Raw genomic sequence first — 6,000 nt, 5'->3', positions numbered from 1 at the left:
TGGAGTTGAACCAAGGAGTTTGTAAGGGCAAGGAGATCGCCTACTTCATGAAGATCTACCGCTAGTGAGGCAAGTCCTTTGTGGGCGATGGCCATGGTGGGATAGACAAGGTTGCTTCTTCGTTGACCCTTTGTGGGTGGTTGCTTCTTCATGGACCCTTCGTGGGTGGAGCCCTGTGTGGACTCGCACAACCGTTACCCTTGGGTGGAGCCCTGTGTGGACTCGCGCAACCGTTACCCTTCGTGGGTTGAAGTCTCCATCAACGTGGATGTAGGATAGCACCACCTATCCGAACCATGGGAAAAACATTCGTGTCTCCAATTGCGTTTGAATTCTCCAAACCCTTCCCTTTACATTCTTGCAAGTTGCATGCTTTACTTTCCGCTGCCAATATACTCTTTGCATGCTTGCTTGAATTATGTGATGATTGCTTGACTTATCTTAAGATAGCTAAAATCTGCCAAGAACTAAAATTGGGAAAAGGTTAAGTTTTTATTTTGTCAAGTAGTCTAATCACCCCCCTCTAGACATACTTTCGATCCTACATTGACTACCATTAGCACATTGACAGATAAATATTGAAGCTGAATCCAACGGAATAAAAATTGCAACATATAGTCTTCACATCCGAACAAAATGAACGAATGCATTCCTCTTGAAATGGTCACATATCCATAAATTGAGAAGCCACGTAGAATTAAGGTAGAGAAATAAATCAACAAGGTGCAGATCAAGAACGAATAATCGGTAAGAAATCCCCATCTCAAACCAATATCCGTGGAAGAAGAACTAGAGCTACAAGAATTCCCACCTATGAAACTCCTGAACCTTTCCGGTTATGCAATCAGGTGTTGGGGATACAGGGGAAGCATAATATCTCACCCAAATCTAGCAAATCCTACATCTAGCTGTATCCATCCTTCAACACATAACCAAGAAAAACTTTGGAAACCATCTACCTCAACCTTCGAAAAGTATCCGTTATACAAGTTATGGCGATACTCCCGAACTCCCGCCCCAGTACTGGGTGGCGTCGAGGTTATCTCACCAACGAACTGCATAAAAGAGATTTTCGTTGTCGGCGTACTAAACTCAGGTATTCTAGAACTGCAATGATAACATTATGATGACAACACCTCAGAGCTCAACTCCCCGGGACACTTCCACTAAACCCCTGACAGGAGGCACCAAAACAATGTTCTCATCATAAAACCATCAGAACGATTCCAAGATACCCGCGTGATCCTAAATTTTTTTAGTGAAATTTGAGAAGAGAAAAGTCAAAACTCTACGTTAGGATGCCTTACCAGAGCGATGAGGAGACTGGGAAGTAAAAAGAATTACTAAACTCTCTGATATATAATTCCTAAATGACTCAAACATTTTTCTAGACACAACTCGGCCGCTAAAAACGATCAAGCAATGGGGCTCCTAAGGTCGGGGAAGGCTCTGATTACCAACTTGTAGCACCCTCGATGCGACTATATCTCCCACGTGTCGAGGCACGACTTAGAGGCATAATCACATTGAAGGCATATGTCGCAAGTTAGGCAATCTTCACAACATTCCATGTAAAATAAATCATAAAGGGGAGATAACATAGTTGGCTTACACTCGCCACGTCAATCAAGTACATAAATAACATTACATCATCCAAACACTCATGGCCCGACTATGGCGCCAAAATAAAAGATAACCCAACATGCGACAACGGTCCCGTTCACCCCCAACTGGGCACCACTACTGATCATCGGGAAAGGAAACAGAGTAACGTTGAGAGTCCTCGTCGAACTCCCACTTGAGCTCAAGCGCGTCTCCTGGAGCGGAATCATCAGGCCCTGCATCTGGTGTAATAGTAATATGTGAGCCACAGGGACTCAGCAATCTCGCACCCTCGCGATCAAGACTATTTAAGCTTATAGGTATGGCAAGGTAAATATGTGGAGCTGCACCAAGCGACTAGCAAGTATGGTGGCTAACTTATTCGCAAAAGAGAGCGAGAAGAGGAGGCAAAGCGCGAGCGAGAAACTAGAGAGCAACCTACGCAAACATTACTCCAACACCGTGTCCACTTCCCGGACTCCGCCGAGAAGAGGCCATCACGGTAACACACTCAGTTGATTCATTTTAATTAAGTTAAGGTTCAAGTTATCTACAACCGGACATTAACAAATTCCCATCTGCCCATAACCGCGGGCACGGCTTTCGAAAGTTCAATCCCTGCAGGGGAGTCCCAACTTAGCCCATGACAAGCTCTCATGGTCCATGAAGGAATAGACCTCCTCCCAAGACGTTCCGATCATACTCGGTATCTCGGTTCTTCAAGACAATTCGACAGGTTAAAACAAGACCAGCAACACCGCCCGAATGTGCCGACAAATCCCGATAGGAGCTGCACATATCTCTTTCTTAGGGCACACTCAGATTGTCCAAACTTCCGGTAGGCCAGCCCAGAGTTGCCCCTGGTAGCCACCGGTGGCTGACGGTTTGGACCAACACTCAGAGGAGCACTGGCCCGGGGGGGTTAAAATAATGATGACCCTTGAGTCTGCAGAACCCAAGGGAAAGAAAAGGCTAGGTGTCAAATGGTAAAACCAAGGTTGGGCATTGCTGGAAAAGCTTTAATCAAGGCGAACTATCAAGGGGTTCCCATTATAACCCAACCGCGTAAGGAATGCAAAATCCGGGAACATAACACCGATATGACGGAAACTAGGGTGGCAAGAGTGGAACAAAACACCAGGCGAGAGGCCGAGCCTTCCACCCTTTACCAAGTATATAGATGCATTAAGATAACATAGCAATAGAATGATATCCCAACAAGTAAACAAATGTTCCAACAAGGAACGGCCTTCAATCTTCACCTGCAACTAGCAACGCTATAAGAGGGGCTGAGCAAAGCGGTAACATAGGCAATCAACGGTTTGCTAGGACAAGGTGGGTTAGAGGTTTGACATGGCAATTTGGGAGGCTTGAAAGCAAGTGGTAGGCATCGTAGCAATGGCATAGCAAAAGAGCAACCAAACTAGCATAGCAAAGATAGTAGTGATTTCGAGGGTATGATCATCTTGCCTGCACAGTTGTCAGAGTTGACTGGATCCTCGAAAGCAAACTCAACGGGCTCCTCGTTAGCGAACTCGTCTCCTGGCTCTACCCAAACAAGACAAACAAGCAACAAGGACACAATCAACCACGTGCAAGGATCGAGAAATATGATGCAAAGATGATATGCTTTGCGGGATGCGATGCGGGATGCAAAATGCAAGATATGACAGGAAATGCATGAACCTGGCCTCAACTTGGAAATCCAAGTATGCCACTGGGAAGATGAGATGAAATCGCTTGAAAACGATATAAAGAAGCCGGAATCGGAGTTACAGTTTGGAAATGGCAAGCGATTCAAATATGGCCACGTTCTGCGATTTATAGCAAGTAGCCATCTAAATGCAATGAAATGAACATGCTACAGCACCCAAACATGACAAAAAAATACATGGCAGGGATGCATTCAAGATGCTTAACAAAAGTCTAGCACTGAGCTACGACCAATTCATCCATTAACAGGTTCAAACAAGCATGGCAAAAATACATATGGTAAACAGATCCCAGACTTAGTGAAATTAACACTTGTCTGGAATTTCAGATCAGATAGCACTCTTCGGAGCAACAAAACTACATGCTGCAGGAACTGAACATGGCAAAGTAAAGCATGGCATGGAGCTACTCAAAGAGCTTAACAAAAGTCCCTTAGTGACCTTGAGCCAAAAGGGATCAGAAAATACAATTGCAAGCATGTGAGCATAGCAAAAACATAATCAGTCTGGAACATGCTGAAAACAGATATCAAGTAGGCATGTTTACGAGCTCGATGCACTCACTACGGTGCAATTCATGGCAAGACAATCATACACACATCAAGAAGGCACAAAATACAAGGTAGACATGGCAAGAACAATAGCATGGCATGCACGGATCAACTACAACATCATCGGCAAAATTGCAAACAAGTTGACAATCTGCCGAGATTCACAAAGTGGCAAAAGTAGAGCTCAATTGACTCAAGCTAGGGTGCTCCATAATTGCAAACAAATACATGGATGGATAGAGAACTACAATATTAACAAAACATCCTTACTGATCATCCTCAAAAGAGGCACGGATCACTAGGAAACAACATGTACATATGGCATCATGAGATAAACAACTCAAGGACTTAGTGGAATTGCTAAGTCCCTGAAAACAGAATTAACAAGTGCACCACTTTGCAAGCTTGCACTAGTCACCACACACATCACAAAAATACATGGGTTGCACCTCTGGAAAGATGACAAAACCCTTAACAGAACATGTGTAGAGCATCAGGGCATATCATGCACACATTAATCATGGCAAAAATGACAAAAGGCTAAATGAAGCAGTAGATCTGACAATTATCTCAAGTATCCTCCTTCTAACAGCATTTCGGGCATCAATATGAACTAAAATGAAAATGATGCAATGGAATGAAATGATGTACTCTCTAAGATGAACATTTTGATATGCTATTTGCATGAATTGGAGCTACGGATGCAAAGTTACGGGGCCACGAACATGAGCACTTGAAACGGAAAATTCCGGGACTTAGAAGAAAATTCAACCTCCCAGATCTAGGGTTTCGGCGGCACGCAATCCGAGGCAAGTCCGGCGAGCTCCTGGCGGCTCCGGCGAGCGAAGAGGCGGCGGGGAGGCGAGGGAGAGGTGGATCCGGTCCGGCCCGACCAGATCCGGCGGCGGGTGGCGGTCTCGGGCCACCGGAGATGGTGAGGAGGCGCGGGGCGGTGATGCTCGCGGCGGCCGGGGCGAGATCCGGCCGGAGAGGGCGGCGGGGAGGCGCGGCGGCCGGCGAGGCAGCGCGGTGGCAGCGAAGCAAGGAGAAGGGCGCGGGCGCGTGGCGGCGGAGGGAGTGGGCCTCGGGGGCCGGCTACGGGCTCCCGGGCCAGAGCGGTGGGCGGCGGCGCAGGAGAGTCGGCGGCTGACACGTGGCAGCGGCGGGCGGTGGCGGACACGTCCGGCCCGAATCGAACATGTCCGTCGGCGGGAGGTGCAGTTTTTAGGGTTTCGGAGAGGGAGATCCGGATTTCGGGGAAGGGGTCTTTAAATAGGCATAGAGTGAGCTAGGAGAGTCCAAATGAGGTGCGGTTTTCGTCCACGCGATCGTGATCGAACGCTCTAGATGATGGAGAGGGATTAGGTGGGTTTTGGGCCAAATTGGAGGGGTGTTGGGCTGCGACACACACGAGGCCTTTTCGGTCCCTCGGTTAACCGTTGGAGTATCAAACGAAGTCCAAATGATACGAAACTTGACAAGTGGTCTACCGGTAGTAAACCAACGCCGCTTGGCAAGTCTCGATCCAATCCGGAAATGTTTAATCCCCACACACGAAAGAAAGCTAGAAATGACCACCGGAGGAGAACGAAGCCCCGGAATGCAAAACGGACAACGGGGAAAATGCTCGAATGCATGAGACGAACACGTATGCAAATGCAATGCACATGATGACATGATATGAGATGCATGACAATGATAACAACACACGGAGACAAAGACCCGAACCCGAGGAAATAAATATAACTTAACGCCGGAAACGACAAGAGTTGGAGTACAAATTGGGAAAGTTATATCCGGGGTGTTACAATAAGAAATCAAGGTTGAGCATCCTGTCGGTCTCCTCTCAATTTGTTGGCATATGGGTGTAAAATCCTCAGCCCTCAACCTTTTTGCACTAAGAGGGAGCCCTAGGTAGGTGAAAGGAAAGCTTCCATGTTTGCAGCCTAGTGTGTTCAGTGTGAGTTGAACCATAGATGTCTCCACATTGATAGGGACCATGACTGACTTATGGGAATTCATTTTTAGGCCTGTGTGAGCTGGGAAATGTCTTAGAAGATTGTCCACTTGCTGTATTTTTCTGAGATTTGCTGATAGAATCAGAATTGTATCATCTGCATACTGAATTACTAAGA

This window comes from Triticum aestivum, chromosome 6A (genome assembly GCF_018294505.1).
Source record: "Triticum aestivum cultivar Chinese Spring chromosome 6A, IWGSC CS RefSeq v2.1, whole genome shotgun sequence".
In the NCBI taxonomy this organism is placed as follows: Eukaryota; Viridiplantae; Streptophyta; class Magnoliopsida; order Poales; family Poaceae; genus Triticum; species Triticum aestivum.
Note: the sequence above shows the minus strand (reverse complement) of the source record.